The sequence below is a fragment of the Argiope bruennichi genome, chromosome 10 (genome assembly GCF_947563725.1).
Source record: "Argiope bruennichi chromosome 10, qqArgBrue1.1, whole genome shotgun sequence".
NCBI classification, from domain to species: Eukaryota; Metazoa; Arthropoda; class Arachnida; order Araneae; family Araneidae; genus Argiope; species Argiope bruennichi.
The window spans coordinates 57,584,222-57,606,796 of NC_079160.1; positions in this window are offsets into that span (position 1 = coordinate 57,584,222).

A 22,575-nucleotide genomic window follows, 5' to 3' on the forward strand; every position below is an offset into this window, starting at 1 on the left:
TATTCACTCAGAGAAGAAGGTTTGGGGTTGGGCGGCGGATCATTAATGGGCAGCATCTTGCAAGCATTGCTCCGTAGAAAAGTGATCTATGCATAATTTATTGTTGAAGAGGTTAAAGGATTTGAACGAAGGACGAACAAGGCTGATGAGATGTATATTAAGACTTTTTATTTGAAATAAGTAATTTTTGCAATTTTATATCCGGTGATGTATGGGCCTTGTAATGAAATAAATTTTTTTGAAACAATGGATCATGGCGTATGGTGCGTAATGTGAATTTTAATAGTCCGGTGTGTGTAGGTAGCATCCGATTAATTTACGTTACTGATGAACATCCTATTACTTGATTAGTTGATGTCTTTTTTTTGTTGTTTCTTTTTGCAACATATTACCTTTGGTGCAATCATGTGTAAATTCGAATAGAATAAAGAGAATATACCTGTTCTATTAAATTCCACTCGCATACCTATAACGTTACTTATTCTCAGTATGCATACTGGACATCTAATCTTTGCAATAGAATTTTTTTTTACTAAAATGTGCATTATTTTTTACTTAATTTGATAATTATTACATGAAAACGAGCTTCTTATGGAATAAATGGAAATCAATCGAGTCTGAAGCTGTAAAATACCTACATTCAAGATATTAATGATATTGAACACCTAATTCTCTCGTGCAAAAAGTATGTATGTATATCATAGAGACAAGTTGTGGACTTTTCTACAATTAGATAAGGAAGATATCTCCTTCAAAAATATTTTGGGTAAAATTACTGCAAACAACATCAAGCAGGTCTCTCTTCAAGCTCTGAAGTACTCCAACATCTATTAATTTAATTGACCACATTCTGTTGTGGTCTCTTTTCTTTATTCGCCATTCCGTGTTGCGGGAACTTCCATCTTATTGTACCTCTTCTTTTCACTGGTACTTTTGAATCTCAAATATGAACTAAATTGCATCATTGCAACTGCTTTGTAACTGTTTACTGACTGAAACTTCATCTGGAAACAGGGGATAAGAATCATTGTAGCTATAAATCCCAATCTCCTTTCAAGTTCAAGTACATTCAAGAGCAATTTAAAATAGCGAATCTGAAATCTTTAAAAACAAGTGGGAGTGTCATCTCAAAACGTTCTCGAATACTCTCGAAGAAACTTGTCATACCAGAGAACGCCTTAAAATGGCGTTGACGTACAATAGTTACGAAATATTAATTTTTGGCTTGAATTTAGCATTCTTACTGAATCTATCTGTCATCCATGGCGAGTTTTTTGGCGATTAATCCCTGGCATGCGTTTTGAAATACCATTAATGCATGCATATTTCTGAACGGCCTATTACGAAAATTTGATACATGTCTCATTTATAGTCAAAAAATTTCACGCCAAATTTTATATATTTTAAGTCATTGCATTTTCGAACTATCGTGGTTACTTTTTTCTGTACAGACCGACAGACAGCCAATCATTGGCTGGATTTGGCTCACTTTTTGACAGTTGCCAACACTATAGATGTTCAATCTGTGTACCGAATTTTATCGATCTATCTCTCTTCGTTTTGTAATTATCGCGCTAACTTATATTCGAATAATTGGACAGACAGACTTTCTCTGAACAGATTTTATTGAAATTTTGTTATAAATCTGGAAACTTGATGTAAAGACGGTAAACCTAATTTAACCGCCTATCTCAAAGCGTTTCTGTGTTATCTTTGTCACAGATAGAGAGACGGACGGACATTTTTCAAAAATGTATTTTTTGAACTCAGAGAGATCTAAATCTTGGAATTTCATCAAAATCCAGATTTTGAATGTTTTGAAGATTGCTGTACTTCCTTTATGCTATGCACACAAGGAAGTAAAAATGGTAAAAATTTCTCGTTTATAAAACTATATATAACTATCAAAAACAAAAAGTGTGTTTTTTCATTAATTTCCATATATAATTTTTTTAAAGTTAGAAATTATATAATTGATGAATTCAGATGAATGCCAATTAAATTTGCTTAGTGAAACTTTTAAATATCCTGCAAATCTTTAACATTAGGTCTTTTTCACTAATAATTTATCATGAATCTTTAATATCAACTTATTCTTATTGTTCTTCTGTACTGAAATAATTATTTCCTTTGCGCCTGAACTAATACACCCAAGCATGCCATTAAGCTATCAATTTCACTTCTTTATTGCAATTAATCAGTCATGCCAAATTGCCTTTTTAGTAAATTTACTCTATCATTCTGTTAATCTCAATATTTTAGATCATACTCTGTTAACATAAAAGGTCCACCTACATTGTTACGATATCTTGATGACATTGGCCGTCATTCAGAATATCGGACAACATTTGGAGATATTGCACAATATTTGGAGTTAATACGATAGGATTACATAACTTCGGTTTCATGATCAGCAAATAATAGTTGAAGATGTCGTTTTTGTAATTTTGACACTTGAATAGTATTTCAATGAATGTATGCAGCACTTGACGTGATTATCTGAATCAATCGTAGAACCATGAAAATATTTCAAATAACATGCATAAATATTTCTTAAAAATATTCTTTTGCTTTATTGAAATGCAAGATTCATTCGACAGATTATTTTCAATTTCTGAAAAAAATTTGCTTAAATTGAAATTAATATTTCAAATTAGAAATATGCAGTGGGGATAATAATTTCGTAATTTTGAACAGTGTCAGATGAAAGACAGTATGTCCAAGTTAGAAAAAATTTCAAAACAAAGTAAATTTTTAATTAAAAATCCCCAAATACTTCATGTAGAATAAACAAAATTTTGCATTCGAATGATAGTAGGCTTAGATCAAAGTAGGCAGATATACAGAGTAAGCATTTGGTGAAATGGGAATTCGAATCGAATCCTTAAATCAAGTACACAAAACTTTGATAAGACTGTCCAGGCACTTTTAGTTGATATATAAATTCCACCGTCTTTTAATAAAAAAATAAAGGGCATTAGAATGTTATTGTGTATTTTTATATCATTTTACGCAATGATAAACAATAATAATGATAGGCAAGTTCTTTTATGATATACTTTTCCTTTACGGTAAAACAAAATGAATATGCAGTATTAGCCACAAAATATGCAATCAATATAATAGGTTATGTAATCAATACAATATTTAAGGAACAACACAGATACCGTACAAATAGGTAAAAAAGTATTATAGTGGATATTTTTTATATTCTAACAATAGAAAAATGTTAGCATAGAAGACACCATTGAAAATGTACAGAAAACAGAAGAAACTTTATAGGTACGATTTATAGAAGTACATCTTAATATGATCTGTTGGTAATACCACAAGTATGAGGAACAGATAAAAATGGGATACCAAAGGGTTACCCATCAGGAGAAGCTACGATCTCATCAGATAATAGCGCTTACTAAAATGGATGAAGAAATCGTAAAATATATTAATTACATGTGTTCTGGATACGTATATATAACGTGTACTGGATACGTATTGGTTTCTAAAAGTGATGAGAAGGTATTTCACCTTAAGTATTGGTACTTGTTTTAAGTTTAGATTTGTACGATTTTAATTCTGTTAATACAAGTTTAATCCTTTAAGACGTGAATTAAATTTTTAAATTGATTATATATCATGTAAAAAAGGTGTAATAACCCATTTTTCTCATACCTCAAATGACGCGCAGTACAAATGTTATATCTGTCGATACTGCTACATTCAGTGATGGATAGGTGGTCGGCTGTATACAAGAAAAAGTACAAACGTTGTAGCTGGAAGGTAAAAAAATAACCTAAAGAATTATTTCTTTAAAATAAGAAGAAATTATTTACACTATTTTTATAAATATGTTCAGTTATCATTATTGCAACTTAAAGAATATATTTCTTTTTTTTAAAAAACAAAATTCATTTACTTGAGAAACTATAAAGAAAAAAAAAACTTCATATAATATATTAGATCATTGTATGTGTGGTATCTATTTACTTTTATATTTCTCGTGCTTACTTTCTGATATTGCCACTATTGTTTAATATCATACAATATTGTGCAATATATGTGTGCTACTAGGGTAGTTGCCCAACAAGTACATTTTTCCGTGCCACCGAAAAAATACTTCTTGTTTAGAAAACCATAACGCCTGCTATACTCGGTACTGGGTAGGTTGGTTCTGAAAAACATCATCGTTTTCGAAGTAATTATGTTTTTCAACTGACCGTTTAACGGGCTTTCCTGAAAATAATTTCATTTCAAAATGAATTTCAGTGTTAATTGCTCAAAAACATTCATTCATACCTCACAGACTTTGCCACCAATACTTGCTATGCAAGTACATATTTCCGTGTCATCAAAAGGAACATTTCTTTTTTCGAGCACCATAACTCCTGCTATACTTACTCCAAAGAAAATCGAAGAAAAGGGCGTTATTTTCCAAATATAGCCTCTCTTCACAAATATAGCAATGCAGGGAAATCGACGCGGTGATTTCTAAAGGGAAAGTAGAAGTTCATGATAGAAAAAAAGGACATTGTGTTTCGGCACGCGTAGGCCACTTAAGTTCATTTTATACATTGCTTGGGTGGATGTGACAGTGTTCTGGGATGACTCACTTTATGGAATTCCGACATCAAAAGGAGAACGTGAGCTGGCTTCCAGAAGAAGATTTTGGAGCGATATATCACAGATACTACAGTGCTTACCCTCGAACGCAGGAGTGCAGCAGAAATAAAACTTTGTTTGGGAGCATTGATCAGATTTAGATTTTCAAGATATAAAAATGGCGGATATGGCATTTATCGATGTGTTTTTGATGCTGTCAGATATATTTTCGAGTTTTCGTTTACGGTTGTAGTATATCTATGTTATAGGAAATATCTAATATCATAAACTGAATTTAAAAATGTAAAAAGAGGAAGAAATATTTTAATCCAAAGTATTTGTTTATTTTTTTAAAGCGGGAACAGTAAGTAATTAGTTAAAGAAAAGTTTTAATATCTTCGTAATTCGAGATTAAAATTTTTTTCTGAAATCCAATAAAAAATATCGCTTTTGATTCTTTTGATGTAGATTCAAAAAATTAAAATAAAAACAATTCTGAAACTAACTGTACCTTAAATTGGCATTTGTGATATCTTTTCTGATATGATTTTCTGAAACAATAAACGCATGTAAGCTGAAATATAGTTAATACATTAAAAAACTTCAGGTTATATTAATATGCCTTAAGATGTATTTTCTATGACTATGTATGCAAGTCAAAAACTGGAAATTTAATCGTAGAAAAGAAATTTTCAAGCTCTTTGTTACAAATATTTATAAAAATAATTATAGAAATTTTGTTTAAATATTGAATTCTACTTTTCGAAAAAAAAAACGGCTTCTGTTAATTGATCATATAAAAGACCAAATTCCAGTCTCTGCTCATGCTTAAAATCAAAATTAAAATAAAAACAATTCTGAAACTAACTGTACCTTAAATTGGCATTTGTGATATCTTTTCTGATATGATTTTCTGAAACAATAAACGCATGTAAGCTGAAATATAGTTAATACATTAAAAAACTTCAGGTTATATTAATATGCCTTAAGATGTATTTTCTATGACTATGTATGCAAGTCAAAAACTGGAAATTTAATCGTAGAAAAGAAATTTTCAAGCTCTTTGTTACAAATATTTATAAAAATAATTATAGAAATTTTGTTTAAATATTGAATTCTACTTTTCGAAAAAAAAACGGCTTCTGTTAATTGATCATATAAAAGACCAAATTCCAGTCTCTGCTCATGCTTATATTGAAAATTACTTATAAAAGCTAAAAAAACTGTATTTATTTATGAAATAAGTCTACATTTTGCTATTTTATATTTCAGAAGTTCATATTAGACAATTTAACGGCATATTTGAGAAGGAGTAATTTTTTTTATCAATTTCTTTTTCATTTTGTAGGGAATTAAATTTTAAAATGTATACATTTTAATCTGTCATGTTAAGAAAAGCAATGGTTTTATTTGGCTTCTTTTAAATTTTAGACCATAACTATAAGCAACTATTTTAAAATAATTAAATACTTTATTACATTTACAGTAAATGTTCGCATGTCATAAGCTTAGAACCAGAGAAACAGGCAAAAAAAAAAAATTAATCACTTGAAAATGCATCCATTGACTTAAGTTATAGTTCAGACTAATGGGTTACAGTTCATGCCCCAAGGTGGTGCTATTCTTACCAGTGATGCGCATGTACTCTGTTTTTGTTATACAGTGTACATGACATGATGTTTTAGTTTATATAAAAATTATTTTTGGTTCAAATATTTAGAAGAGGGTCCATTAGCATGAATAAACGTAATTTCGATTATGTCCATTGCGTTGCGATTTATTTTCATTTGTAGGGAGATAAGGAACAAGAATTCTAAAACACTTCAAAAAGAAATACAGATGTTTCAATAGTTTCGGTTTTAATTAAATAGAATATTCTAAAGCTAAATAGTTATATGGTGCTAACATCGACTTTCCTATATCTATATTCTTGAAGATTTTGTGAAAACATACATCAAATATAAAGAGAGCAATGCATTAGATTGGATTGACCATATGATGAATAAATCATTTAGTTTGTATAACCATAAAACCTACACATTCGAGATATAGTTAGCATTTTTAGAAACTTTAGACATATGTTATGTTTATAAACTTAACTTGAAATTGAAAGAAATATCAATAAAAGGATCCTTCTTAATACATATTTTGATATTCACTGCTAATGTTATTTCACTTTGTACTTCATCAGTCTTGGTTCTTCAAGTAAAAATATTATACCCGATGTAGAAAGTTAAAAAATCTATTTCATATAGGTATTTTTTGATTTTGTCTACTGTGAATGCACCATAATTAATCATTGAAGGAAAATGGAAACGAACACACTGTATCAAAATTTTGTCAGATTCTTCTTAATTCAGTTTAATTAAGTTAATTTTCCATTTTATAAATGATACAAGATAAGGCTGAAGAGAGCTATTTCAGTCGGATCTCGTATTTATTAACATATCTGTTGTCGGATGATAAGAAAGATACCTCTACCTCTCTAAACTTTCACGATGTTACAGCAAAATCAGAAATTCATTTCAAAATACTGAAATTCACAAGGCTTAATCAGCATTTGATAAATATATTGTTTCTTATTTCCTTCGAGAAACTGTCAGCAATTTTTTATCGAATTCGTGAATTTGAATCATTCAATTTTTTAGCTCATTTCTTCCTTAAAACGTTGCGATATTTTTGTCTCCATTTTAATCATGGCGGAATGTAGTTTTACTCAAACATAAAAAAATAATATGCTATACGTACAAACATAAAAAAATAACCTATATTAAATAATCATATTTAATGGTTTTTAAAATAAAAAAAAATTACTAGCGAAAGCATTTGAAATCGAAAAGTGTATGTATGTCAAAATATGCTGTTATTTAAACTTCACGGATTTGTTTAGAAGCATTTTATTCTTACTGCAATACACCGCACAAAATACATTTTTATAAAGTTAATTCATTATTTTAATTTAGTTATATAATAAACTATTATAATTTAAGATAAAGCATTGCGTATAATAATGAAGACCTATTATTAATTTTATTTTTGACAAAAGTTTTATTTAATGCATTTTACTAGCAAAGAAACTGAAAAAAACACTGCACATTAACAAATCAAATATAACAATTTACTGAGCAAATGCGCCATGACAGAAATCGTTTGAATGTAACCTGGAAACATAAATAAATGTCAAAGTAGAACTTCATGCATATCATTAGCTAGAAAATTCTTCATTCTATAAAAAGCAAGATTATAGAATGCATATTTTATTTGACGCCGACACAATATTCAATTCATTCAAATAATAATCTGAGAATAATTTGCTGATGTTGCCAAGATTTTATAAGAAGAACTATTAGGACTTAAGTATCAGTGAAGAGATTTTATAATATGATGCATATAAAATATGTAAAATTTTCATAAATACTTTGGACATATAGCTTGAATTATTCCATGATATCACTGTGTAATATAAATTTGACATAAGAGATATATTTTTGCGATTCAATTTAAATGTATATTTCAAATAATTTCCATCTTCAATTTGGTCTTAATTTATCAAACGCATTTATTTTTCTTTTATGCAAAACGAACATAACAATCCGTCTATGTTTTTCCATATTATACTCTTACACGGTTCAAAAAATACGCCCACATTTATTAATTTTCGATAAAAGAAAAATAGATTTAAGAGTTTTGAATTTCTTTGGGGATTTCATAGAAATATAAATACCGAATGTCATTTCCATGAAGATAAAGAATACTGTAGAAATATGATTTGAATACCAAAGGTTAATATTCAGAGAATTTTATTCAAGATTTTTGTTTATTACTTTTGATGAATAAATTATTTCAGTAGAATCAAATATTTATTATAGCTTTTCTTTTTACCGTAATTTGATAAAATTTCGTGGACAGTTTCGAGATTTTCTAATCTATTTTTCTAATAAAACTTTTTTTGTATCATCATTTTTTATTTTTTTTATTTTCACGAAGAAAGTGGAAGTCTTAAATAATAAATTTAAAGGAGAAATTCGAAAATGTATCTAATGTCAAAGCTTTATTCAACGTTAGTATTAATAATAATTGTTTGCTTTATAATTAATAAAATTTTTTCATGAGAATAACTCTTTTATAAGCATATTATTTAAAACAAGCTGACAATATAAATTTTAATGGCATTATTAATGAAAGATGATTCTTTTATTTTTTACTTAACAATATTAATCTTAAAACGTTGTTATTGTATTAATTAGCATTTGTCTTACAAAATTAAAGAACACATTGCATTATTTTTTATAATTTTAATACTGTGCTATTTAATTAAATATATTATGGAGTATTAAATAAAGGCAAATTTGGAATAAACGCAGGCCTTTTGACAGAATCATAGTTTCGGACTAGAAGGATTTAAGAATTTGAATCTCGACGTTTTTGAGGATTCACCATTTGTTTATTAAATCCACTGCAGATACACATATTTCTTCGATATTTTATAAAACTTCTTTAGCGACCATTTGGTTTGATGGAGATGGTAGTTATGCATAATTTCAATTGATCTCTTAGACATAGTTTCATGCCCATGATTCCGTCAACAAAATAGTTTTCAACAACAAGTTTTCATAAAAATTAAATCCGTGTTATTTTAATAGTCTTACACCTGTCTTTTTCATTGTGCACATTGACTTTTCTAATGGAAATAAATCTTATGTTATTATTTCGCTAAATGGCAATAATTTCATTCCTTTCTGTTATCTTCATGCATGTTTGAGGAGTGAAATTAATTAAGGTAAAGCATAAATTACCAATTACAAAAGATTTGTTTATTTGATTTGATGTAGTTAACTGGTATAGAAACCCTTTCTTGGTTATGCAGCGCCAAACAAAGGGTGTGTACTCACATAACGCCCATACCCCACCGGGGGTATCTCAGAATTGAAGATGAGAAGCTTCCGATATGGTGATTAGTTCTCATCACCTTGGTGGGTACAGAAATAACGGAGTCGGCTACCTCCTATCTGGATGTGCTTCCCACGGGAAGGGTTATACCATGGCTGGCGATAGCCCTTATTACTCAAACTTAGTTCCCGCTTGCTGTCTTGGAGAACCAATGAATTAACCCGAAAGTCTTAATTAGGTGAGTTGAAATAGCCACTACGGTTTGCATAAGGTCCATACCAACCATTACGGTCCATTTAATATCAACGAAGAGTACTGTGAAAAAACATCGAATTTCATTTAAATTTAATTTATAATTTTTTTAAAAAAATCAAGGCGCGTATCCCCATCTATTAATGTGTATCTATGCTATATTTGGCAACTGTAAATCTAATGGTCTATCTGGTAAAGCATCAGCACACACAGACAACATACATGCGTATTCATTATTAGTAATAGAGATAAATTGAACTGCCATTGTATTGATTGTATTACCTGAAGCTCTGTCGTATTATTGTTAATAAGTCAGAGATTAAACTGAATAACATAATTGAATACATAAGATATTTAATTGAAATTAAACAGATCCAAAATTACTTGCGAAACAGCTGGTCTTCAAAGGCTGTTTTTATTGTAATAAGCAGCATTGTTCACATAAAGCGTAAGTAAATATAACCTGGTGATTGAAACTTTCGTACTTTTATATTCTGGGGAGCTCAAGTTAGAGATTCGATTGCACTGAAGATATGCCTTTCAAATGAATTCGATCTGGATGCAATGTCTTATGAGTGCAAAATATAGATGTCATCTTAATTATCTGATTTCGGTCAAAAATTACGAATTTCGTCGAATTTGCATCGAATCAGCTTTAATCTAATTAAGTAATAATTTAAATCAATTACTGTGCTACTTAATTAAAGATTTAAATCAAGAAAATATCATTGTTTGATAAAATAGCAATCTATCGATATTGTTCTATGCAATAATAATGTTCGAATTGAAGTGCATTGATCCACTTATTGTGTTGAAGACTGTTTCAGATGATAACTTTAACATGTTGAATTAAATCTCTTACAAAGTCTTTCTGCATAACCTATTCTAAATTTTTACTATTGCTCAAATATCCTATAATTAAGTGAACTTATCATGGACGCTCTAATAAAGAGATGTTGCAATGAATGAAAAGCAAATGATAGAAATTATTCCTTAACTCAATAATTTAAAAAAATTTAATGAAATAATTGTCAACATAAAACATTATTAGTTGCTAGTTCAAAAACTCTTAATCACTTTATCATTAGACGATTTAATTTTCAATGTAGATGGCAACAAAAGGGATTCTACTTTTATTATAAATGACTTAAACACTTTTGAATTAAAGCCCCATAATTGATTTCATTATCCTTTTTAAAATTGTATTTCTATGAATTTTTTTTTATTTCATTGTATAATTCATATGCACTCTGTATTTTCGTTATGTGAGTTGGTATCTAATTTAATCATCAGGCAAAACATGAGTAGGGACTTTTACAAACCTTTATCCTTGAAATAAACTAAATTATCCATTGATTCATTTTTTATGAATATACATTTCAATATGCAAGACACCTAAAAAACACTTTTATTTAACTTGTATCATTTATTTATTTATTTTGATTCAAATCTTGATATGATTGTTTTGAAACTATGTGTAATTTTTTTTTTGAAAGCTATACTTTATTTTAATATTTTTAGAACTTAATTATTACCTAATAGATTAATTTAATTCAATTTTGATTGCATTCCTTTTACGCTAACTTAGAACGAAACTGTGAAAAAACATATTTTAAGATTCCACACTATTTATAAAACAAATTAAAATTTAATTACATTGTAATTAAATTAATTTATTAATTGTTTAATTTATTTGCAATTAAATTTAATTACAAACTAAAGACTTAAAAGTAGAAATATTTTAGATAAAAAAATATCTAAATTCCAAGTCATTAATAAATGTAATTTTTTCAAATCAGTTTTGTTCCCTGAATTCTTTATTTTGACAAACTGTAATAAACCAGAGTTCCAAAGACGCTTACTAGATGGCGCACCTTTAAAAAATGGCGAAACAAATTCCAAATTTCTCCCTGAATTGCAAGCCGCATCTCTGGGGTCTTAAAGATAATAAACGATTGGTTTAAGAGCCGGAAATTTGATTCCTTCGGGGAAGTGGAGCAGCCAATGACAGATTAACACTCTTCCTTCCTTTCCCCTTTCATTATACCTTGAAATGCCTTCTTTCTATTGACAGTGAAGCGGGGAACTTTCCCATTAACAATGCTATTATTTTATAACACTGCAATGGCTGCACTACTAAGTCTGTAAATAGCTTCCAAGAATAAAAATAGTTTTTCGAGCTATAATCAATTAATACGGGCATCAATAAGTGTTTCCTTATAATGTTTTGGTATTTTTTGTTGATAATTACGTTATTGGCTTTTACAAAGAATAAGCTTAAGCTTTTGGAATTACACCGTTTACTTCTTTTCAGTATTTTTTCAATTAATGTGTTCCCTTTGAGTTTTACTATCCATGTCATTTTTTTTAAACAAAATGTACGTTAACGAATCTAATTCACGTCGTATCCCTTTTAATTTGGGGTTCCGGTCTTGAAAATGGAATGTCCTCTCCTCTGTGAGTAAAATAAGGAAGAAAAAAAAAATTTTTATTTTAAATGCAGGAAAATTACGTTTGCTATATTTATTATTATTTAAATAAAAATGTATAATAAGATATCTAAATAATATAATGTTGTTACGGAAATTTATTCCGATAAAAATTGAATGGATTCGCTTGTAATGAGTGTACGGTGATACACAGTGAAAAAGCTCAATAACAAATAACTACTTTAATTAACACGAAGACACGTACAATGCACACCAGCACACTTAGAACAAACAGCAGCCCACAAGTAGTAATCGGTAGTAAATAACTACCACAGCACACAAACCGGCCAGATAGAACTCAGCAGAAGGGAATCTAAGTAGCTATTCAATAAGATCTCCTCTATTTAGCTATATCCAATTGTCGAATTACTACTACAAACCTGGCTACTCAACACATGACCTGATGCTGCGTCAATACTTGTCTTCAAAACTCGAAGCACGGTACCAATTCTCCATCCACTTATTACTTGAACTCCACTCAGCGTTTGCGCTTGGCTGGACTGATGACTCATTACACGACTGACTTCGGTTTGGACATGCCTTCCTTTAACAGCTTCCGGGATAAGACATAGGAGGATCTCAAACAATTGAGCATAACTCGCCTCCTATTGGTCCTATCACCAAAGTTCCTGAACATTCTAGTATCAACCATTTTGTCACCAAAGTTGCCAAATTTTTCATCAAAAGCAAATGGTAGCCACGTCCGGAGGTCAACTGATCCGGCTTCCGACCAAAGTCAATAGAGCTGGCAGCAATAACAGGAATAGAGCTGAAACAATCTTTCCTACGATGGAATGAACTGAGTTGGGAAGTAACATTACGAATTCGTAACAATATATAGGTTTAGGAATCTGTAATATTACTTTCCTGCACACTGTGCAGTGTCCTGAAAAGAGCGCTTTATAGGATGAGGGACTTAAAAAGGACTAAACGAATCATTGAATGATAAAACGGTCATTGAAACTCCGGTATTTTCGAGCATTCCATTATTTCGAACTGATTTGGCCGGAAATTTGACAACATTGACGATAAAAGAAAAGTTTCTAGAAAATACTGGCAATCTCTCTATTAAGAAGAGAATACTGACAATCTTTCTATTAAGAAGAGATGACTATAGATTCTAGAAAAATCCATAGGCTGCTGTAAAAACTTACAATTCTCATTTTTTGTCATATTTACTTTATGTCATTTCTCAGTTGATGTTCTGTAAGTCAGACCATTTGCCCTACAACTGTCGCATTTGGCACCTTGTAGAGAGGGAATAAGATATTTTTGAAATTCTAATTAGAATTTTATTTCATAAAAATTAACTTGACTTTTGGTTATTAAGACAATATCATTACACATATATGAATTTTATATCGTTTCAAAATTGAAAACGTTATCTTTTTAATTATACTAATTCAGTATTCGTACAAATTGTTGCCGAGGTTTAACAATTTTAATTTTTTTTTTTTTTTTTTTGCTTATTTTTAACAATAGATTATATTGTTGCCCTAGAATGCAAATTTTACTTTGATTCATGAAATATTGAACCGTGTAAATTTCTACCGTTGTTGAAAGCTAAAAAAATAAGATCCGGTTTTATACCTGTATAATTTACAAGTAAAACGAAGTTACAGTACCGAAAAATTTAGAAGTTGAATGAACAGGACATTTTTATTGTCGTTCATTTTCGTTTCTTTGTTTCGTTTCATTGCTATCGTTTTGTAGGACTTGTCTCCATTACTGAAAGGGTCGTGTACACATGAAACAGAAATTAACTAAGACAATTAACCCTTTCACTACTGATCCGGCCAAACCGACCGTTCCAGTTCTATCCTGGCAAAGCCGACTTTTGTTTTAAACGAGAGAATTTGTTAATTTATGTATTGTAATCTGATTTTGAAGCGATGAGTCACGTAGTAGTAAGGCCTAGCTACTTGTCGTTTTACATCAATAATGGGATCACATTTCTTAATGCGCAAACTATGAAATAGGCTCGAATATTAGGCTATTGCACTGAATTTTACATATTTCATTTGGTCCTGAATTGATTGCATTGTTTGGAAATCAATTATGCTTATATCACAACATTTACATTTGAAACAAATGTTATATTCTAGTCCAGTTTCCACAAAGAAAACTGCCCTAAGTGATTACCACTTGCCGATGAAACTTACTGATTGCTTTTTGAAAACTTCAAATTTAAGGAAATTAATGGAAATTGTACTACATTCCGTCGCCCGACATTATAAAGTCAGTGTTCTTCAATGTTATATACCCATTAAAAATGACACGTTAAGATCATCCGGTAAAAATAGTATTAAGTTCAAACATGTGTGGACTTAATACTGTTAATTTCGCTCAAAATTTGATAGAAATTTATAAATTTGGCCTTAAATCCAAGCATGAAATTTCATCTAGCTCAAAGCGATTTTTCAGTTATTACACACAGACAGTCATAATGTATGTTTCAAACTTTTAGAGGTCCGAATCTCAGATTCGTCTAATTCTTGAATTCTAATTTTATGACGTCACAATATTTCCTCTATACATTGTATAGAAGAAAGTAAAGAAAAAAAAGTAAAAATAGTATAGTTTATTTACGATATTGGTCATTTTATATTTAAAAACGACTTCATATCTTTTTGCTTCGAATAATTTATAATTCTTTCTTTCTTTTTACAAATAAAAAAGCAATATTAATTACCTTTCAATCTATAATATTGATCAAATATTTTCATCAACATATTATTTTTAAAATTAGCCAATAAAAAAATTAAATCAAACTAAAATATATTTATACCTCTACGAATAAACCGACAAATACCAAAACTCAAACACCACTTGGGAAATTCTGAGAAAAATGGCTGATAAAACAAAGGTGCTGAGTTGATTTCTAAGATGCGGACCCATTTTTCTGAAGCACTTTTGACAGTTATTGTTCAACTTAATTGACATCCAGACATTTCCTTTCCCACCTTCGAGTGGCTCGAGGTGTGCTTAGAATGGCGAAGGCACAAATAAACTCCTCTTCTTTTGTCATTTCTGAGAGATTTAATACGGAACTTCTTCAGAAGTCCATCCCCAGCTATCGCATTTCCAATTCTTAACTCAATGCTCGAGAAATGAACCCCTCAGGGAAAAGAAATGGAGTAGAAATGGTGTATTGTCTTTATGGTGTTCGTCATCATAATTTTTAAGGGCAGTTGATGATTCTTTTGTCTTGAGTCATTTCCAGAAGAATTTTGTTGAAGATGTGCTGAAATGTTTTCTAGAAGAATTCGTATTATTTGAAAAATTCAAAACATATTTTATATATATTATGATTTTAACTGATTAGAATTGAAAAAGTTATACATATTTTATATATTTTTAATCTTTTAGATATTTTAGATATACATGATAAAGGGCAATTGATTCATTTAAGTCATTTCCAGAAGAGTTTTGTTGTAGATATGTTGAAATGTTTTATAAAATAATGCGTGATATTTGAAAAATTCAAAACATATTTTATAGATATTTTGGCTCTAATTGATTAGAAAAGAAAAAGCTATACATATTTTATATCTTTTTAATCTTTTAGATATACATAATTTTTAAGAGCAGTTGATGGTCCTTTTGTCACGAGTCACTTCCAGAACAGGTTTGTTGAAGATATGCTTAAATATTTTATAAAATAATGCGTAATATTTGAAAAGTTCGAAATATACTTTATATGTATACTGTCTGTAACTGATTAAAATAGTAGAAAGATATACATATTTTATATATTTTTAATCTTTCAGATATACATAATTTATAAGGGCAGTTGATGATTCTTTTGTCTTGTGTCATTTCCAGAAGATTTTTGTTGAAGATATGTTGAAATGTTTTATAGAATAATGCGTGCTATTTAAATATATTTTATAAAATATATTTTATAAATTCAAAATATATTTTATATATATTCTGGCTTTGATTAGAATAGAAAAAATATACATATTTTATATATTTTTAACCTTTTAGATATACATAAATTTTAAGGGCAATTGATGATTCTTTTACCTTGAGTTGCTTCCAGAAGAGTTTCATTCTAAGATATGTTGAAATGTTTTATAGAATAATGCGTGAGATTTGAAAAAAATTCAAAATTTAATTTATAGATATTCTGTCTTTAGTTATTAGAATAAAAAAGTTATACTTGCATATTTAATTATTTTCCTTATTTTGAATTATAAATTAATTACGCTTATTTCACATATATATGCATACTATTTCTGTGGGTTGTATATAATATCATAGAAAAACATTTTTAATGCAATTTTGCTACTAATTATAATAATTAGTTTCAAAAACTACCATGCCTAGTACCAGTAGTACCATATTAGTCTTTCGCCAACGTGTATACGCCATTTCGTATAGAAGTTGGGACAGCTAGTTTATCGGCAGCTGTTTTCATCGTGAACAATCTCATAAAAAAATCGCCTGAGAAAAATAATTACAATTGTGTTTATTCTAAAAACAATTTTTTTTTTATTTTGCAAGATTAACGAATAATCAATCGTTCGAGTCACGAACACATAAAAGACTTTTCTGAATATTATTTGGTATACCATTATAGCCTTTTAGACTCAACACCACCCACATCAAAATCAAAACTAATATCCAAACCATTTGCCATTTTAATCCTTTCCATTTGTGCACTCCGGTTTAATTCTAAGTCTATTACGACCACATAAGCAGCCTCTGTCATTCCCTGTAGTCGAGGCAGCTGGTATACCGTAGGCTATTTTCGCTATGATCTAAATGATTAAAATTATTGGCGATCTAGCAAATCTCTAGTTTTCGAATGACACTGGAAGTCCCACTAGTTCCAAGATCCAAGTGGTTTACTAATGGCTGAAAGCGTTCCAGTGTTTACGCGATTCGATGCGCTCGTGGAACCTGTCTTTACTGACTCCCTCGGTGGATTTCGAGATAACGAATTTAATTAGATTTTGAGACTTTGTAAATGTTTCTGGAAATCGAATGCACAGAGATTCGCCTACTAGATTTCTGATTTTACTACTGATAGAGTAAAGAATTATTTTCATGGAAGTCTAAAGGAAACGACTTGATTTAATATAAATAATTTACTGTTTATTTTTTATTGAATGACTTTTAAACTGTTTGATTTTTATTGCACAATTTTACTTTCAGGCGTTATAATCGATGTTCGGCAGCTCATTTTATAGTGGTTTTTTTCCTTAATATTCCTATTTATATTTTTTTCTCAAAGATGAGTAATCTTTTTTTTAATCGCGGAAAACTGTTGTTTCAAACCCTTCCCTTTATTCAGTTTAATAACTGAATGTAAATGTCGCGACATGTTTAGGATAAAGATTCAAATAATATACATTAATAAAAATGTTATATTGTAATTTCTCATATGTATTTGAACTAGTCTAGTATTATTATTAAAATTTTAATATGGGATTCTCTATATGATGCAAAGATTTTACAAATAAATTAATATTATTAAACATTTATCCTAGAACTTATGAGGTCATTATATAAGTATACATAGATTTTAACTATTTGAATTTTACATTTACAGAAAACTTTCACATATCTTTTAAATTATTTTCACATAACATTTTCAAATGACAAAGAAAGAAAGCTTGAATTTTAAATGCTTAGTTTATTGATCTTATGTTAAACTATCATAATATATCGTAATTCGTATATCATAAAATGTTTATAGAATTAATATAAGTAATATTTTGTGGGCCTCTTACATAACTCCTTACAGGCCATATATTTTGGTCCATAGAAATTTATTAATAATTTTAAAAGTCGCAATGCATAAAGTCAATAACTGATACGCCTGATAATAAAGAAATACTCCGAGTTAGAGGTTTTGGAATGATGCCAATTTTTTTCTTACTTTACAAAGAATCAATAATGAATTTAAATGTATAAATAGTTACATGATCCTAGGGCAGTTCTTTAATAGAAGATGAGATAAAGCAATGATATTTCTAACTTAAATATTGGCAATCAAATATTTCTTTGATAATATTAGGAATTAATTTATATAGCGTTTTTATTTCACCTTAATTGTAATTCAACATTCCGCGGGAAAATGGCAAAAATTATAATTTTTTATTGCAAATTTTTATCAGATCATTTTAACTGAGATGTCAATTTTTTGCTTTTTTTTTTAAATCAAACTTTTTCTATAAAATTGCTTAGATATACCCGAGTGTAGCAAACATCTCACACTTTCTTGTTATGTTTTCACAAAATCAATACTTCTAGTACAAATTATCGAAATACTTCTAGTACAAATTATCGTACTGTATCGAAACTTACATTCACACACTGTCTAACGGATACATTTTTTCTTACTTTTTTTAATATTACCACCCATTATTTTGTTTGCAAAGAAATTACGCTGTTTCGGGATTTTACAGTTGTTTTTTGGTTTGATATATGTATTGAAATTTCAAGTTCTTATCATATAAAATATATTTCTGGAAGTTTGTTTCGATTCAAATAATTTTTTTAAATTCATTTTTCTTTAAATTCCGAAGTTTTAGGTGTTTTTCGTTATTATTAACTATCAAACTTATTCTGTTTAATTCAATTTATTAAATGGTTTTAATTTTATAAAATCTTTTATACCAATTCAATTACTTCTAAAAGCATTTCTGATTAATAAAATAGAAATATTTCTCTTCGCAAAAAATAAATAAATAGCTTTTAATTCATTAATTATTTAAAAGCGACATTTTATAATTGAAGAAAACTTTAATATCATAAGAACATAATTTTCACACGGAAAAAAAAACGGAACAATTTTTAAAATAAAATGATTGTTTATACATTTTTATAAAAATTTTCCAAATTAAAGTAACAGCTCCTGTAATTATTAAAATTAAACTTTTAAATTACTCAGACCTAATATATTTAATAAAATTTATTAAAATATATTGATTTTTTGAAAAATAAAAAAATAAAACCTCGAGGAATTTAAAAAAAAAATATTTTAATGTAGAAATTTTGAATAACAGAAATTGGAGATGCATCTAATCTCTTTAATTGGAAGAGCAAATTTATTTTTGAAAACTAACTAAAAATTAATTCAGAAATCGAAACTTGAGAGCCTAAATTATAATCCATGATGTTCAAATATCAATAACTTTTTGCATTTCTGACTAATTAATTCTGAGGGGTTTTTTTTTCCTTCCTGTAAATGTTTTCGTTCCAAAATTTTAATCATTATAATAAGCATTAGTGATTAAATTTTAATTTAAAATACGAACACAAATATAATTTATTTATTCCAGTAATCAAATATTTCCTATTTTTTTAAATCTTGATTCATTAAATTATACCGATTCACTGAGAGATAGACGTAATAAATTAGATTAGAATTTCTTCTTGAAAGCATTGGCAAACGAACTGAAAAATTCTCTAATTCTGAAACAGAATAATCTTTCCAGCGAAAACTGCCTCTCGTTTTAATCAAATCGCATATTTCAAGAACTGACCATTTATAATTAGCTCTCCTAAATGTAATTATAGAGCTGGTATCTTTCAAATTTAAGCATCGTCTCATACTTCAACTTAATTTATAGAGGCCAGTTCTGTCAAACGATATTTAAATTTATGTCAAGTTGCAGCATATTCATTAGAAGTTCGTTTGCTGTATGTAACTCGATAACTCTTTTAGCTGATGGAAAGACAGTATTTAGCATGCGAGAATTGCCTTTACTTTATTTTCTTTGAATGGTGTAGTAAAATAAGAGTGATATTAATCATGTAGGGATTAAAATTTAAAGAATTTGTTGTAATGATAATGTCTCTGAATAATCTTTGGAATGTGTTAATTATTGCACATATCGCAAATAAGAATTCTCTTTAAAAGATTTTATTAAAATGATGCGCCTTTTGAATTTTCCTGATTGCCTTTATTTGATTCATATATATTTCTTTTAATTTATTCTTAGAATAATAAATAAATATGGAGTTGTAATAGTATACTTTTAAACAGACGCTTGAAACTTAGCTTATTATCTTATGCTAAAAGTTTCTTGTATTTGTAAACTTCTAATAAACATTGATACAAATTTACAACCTTACTTTCTTGCGAAGTCACTTTCATGGTAAAGAAGACAGATTTACGGATGCGATCTTCTTAGCAACGAACTTAATAACAAAGATTATTCTCGAATATTTACAAATATTGACGACGTCTTCATTAAAACTTTGAGTTCCGTCGTTTGTTTTACAACATTTAATGCTCTGCCAAGGGAGCTATAAACACAGAGGCGCACAGACGTGGGGAGTCAATTGAGTCTTGAGAAGATTAGTCGTTTGAATTCCATCTTTGAGGGTTAATCTCTAATAACTTCTCTCTGCATGATTCGTATTGTTGAGATTGTTTAATGACGATTTGCTTCTTGTGTGCCATTGATTTTCTTAACTCCTTTTATATGTACGCTTCACCTGGGTGTGTTGCTTGCCTTCTTGTGCTTTCTTGTCGAATAAAATATCTCCATTCGTTATCCAGCTTTCTTTATCATTCCAAAATGAATTTTCCATAATAGTTTTTAATCACATCTCTAAAACTTCACACTTTGCTGACGTTTTAAGAAACAGTCATTGACTTTTTAAGAAATAAATCAAGTACTTAAAAGAACGAAATATATAATAATATGTTTCTATTTAAAAAAAAAAATATTTCGAAGAAAAATATTGATAGTATAAAATATGCGAAATATTCAATTCAGTAAAATTAAATATTAAATAAGGAGAATATAAGGTAATGATATGGTTTGGTAGTATAATAGGGCTTTATAGCCTTCTAATTGGATTCCTTTTTTATGTATATAATCACACAATTTCTGAAGACAAAATCATGTAGAAAATAGCAGAAGAAATATATTTAAAAAATGTAAATGGAACACCTCATAGTTATGAGACCTTGCAGCATTCTGCAACCGGTTAATTATTATTTAATTCCTTTAGAGTGCAATTTGAAATGAGCAATTTCTTTAAATTAAAAAAATGATAAACTTATTAGAAAATGTATAGCAAATACTGATAAAAGATTTATTTCACATTCGTTGAATGCATTATTGATTCATTTTTGTTTACTTACAGCATTTCAATAGCATATAATATTTCAGATTTGTTTCCATGTAAGGAAATGAATATTTTCCATAGTATTTTTTTTATTTAAAATTCATTTATAAAAAGGTTGTACCTTAAAAATCTTATACCAATATTCTGTTCCCGAAAAGTGAACATTTTCTAAAAATCATTACTACCACGAGAACTATTTTCATAGGTATAAAATTTTTAATTTAAATTGATTAATACAAATAAAGAGACAAATCAATTATTGTAAGAGGTTGAAAATACACTGTTTTTGTCAATGAGACTTTAGGCATCACTAAACAGATAATTTCATTCTTTGCTCCAATCTCTTTGAAGAACTTTCAATTCACTGATTGTATTCTATCCGGAGCTGAAACATTCACCACCTGAATTCCCTTACAGTAAAAATTGTCACTTTCTTGAAATCCATGTATGAACATTATCCTACATCTCTTACGAACCTGAGCATTCACTACCAATGCACAAATAAAGAGACAAATCAATTATTGTAAGAGGTTGAAAATACACTGTTTTTGTCAATGAGACTTTAGGCATCACTAAACAGATAATTTCATTCTTTGCTCCAATCTCTTTGAAGAACTTTCAATTCACTGATTGTATTCTATCCGGAGCTGAAACATTCACTACCTGAATTCCCTTACAGTAAAAATTGTCACTTTCTTGAAATCAAAGTATGAACATTGTCCTACATCTCTTACGAACCTGAGCATTCACTACCAATGCACAAATAAAGAGACAAATCAATTATTGTAAGAGGTTGAAAATACACTGTTTTTGTCAATGAGACTTTAGGCATCACTAAACAGATAATTTCATTCTTTGCTCCAATCTCTTTGAAGAACTTTCAATTCACTGATTGTATTCTATCCGGAGCTGAAACATTCACCACCTGAATTCCCTTACAGTAAAAATTGTCACTTTCTTGAAATCAAAGTATGAACATTATCCTACATCTCTTACGAACCTGAGCATTCACTACCAATGCACAAATAAAGAGACAAATCAATTATTGTAAGAGGTTGAAAATACACTGTTTTTGTCAATGAGACTTTAGGCATCACTAAACAGATAATTTCATTCTTTGCTCCAATCTCTTTGAAGAACTTTCAATTCACTGATTGTATTCTATCCTTAGCTGAAACATTCACCACCTGAATTCCCTTACAGTAAAAATTGTCACTTTCTTGAAATCAAAGTATGAACATTATCCTACATC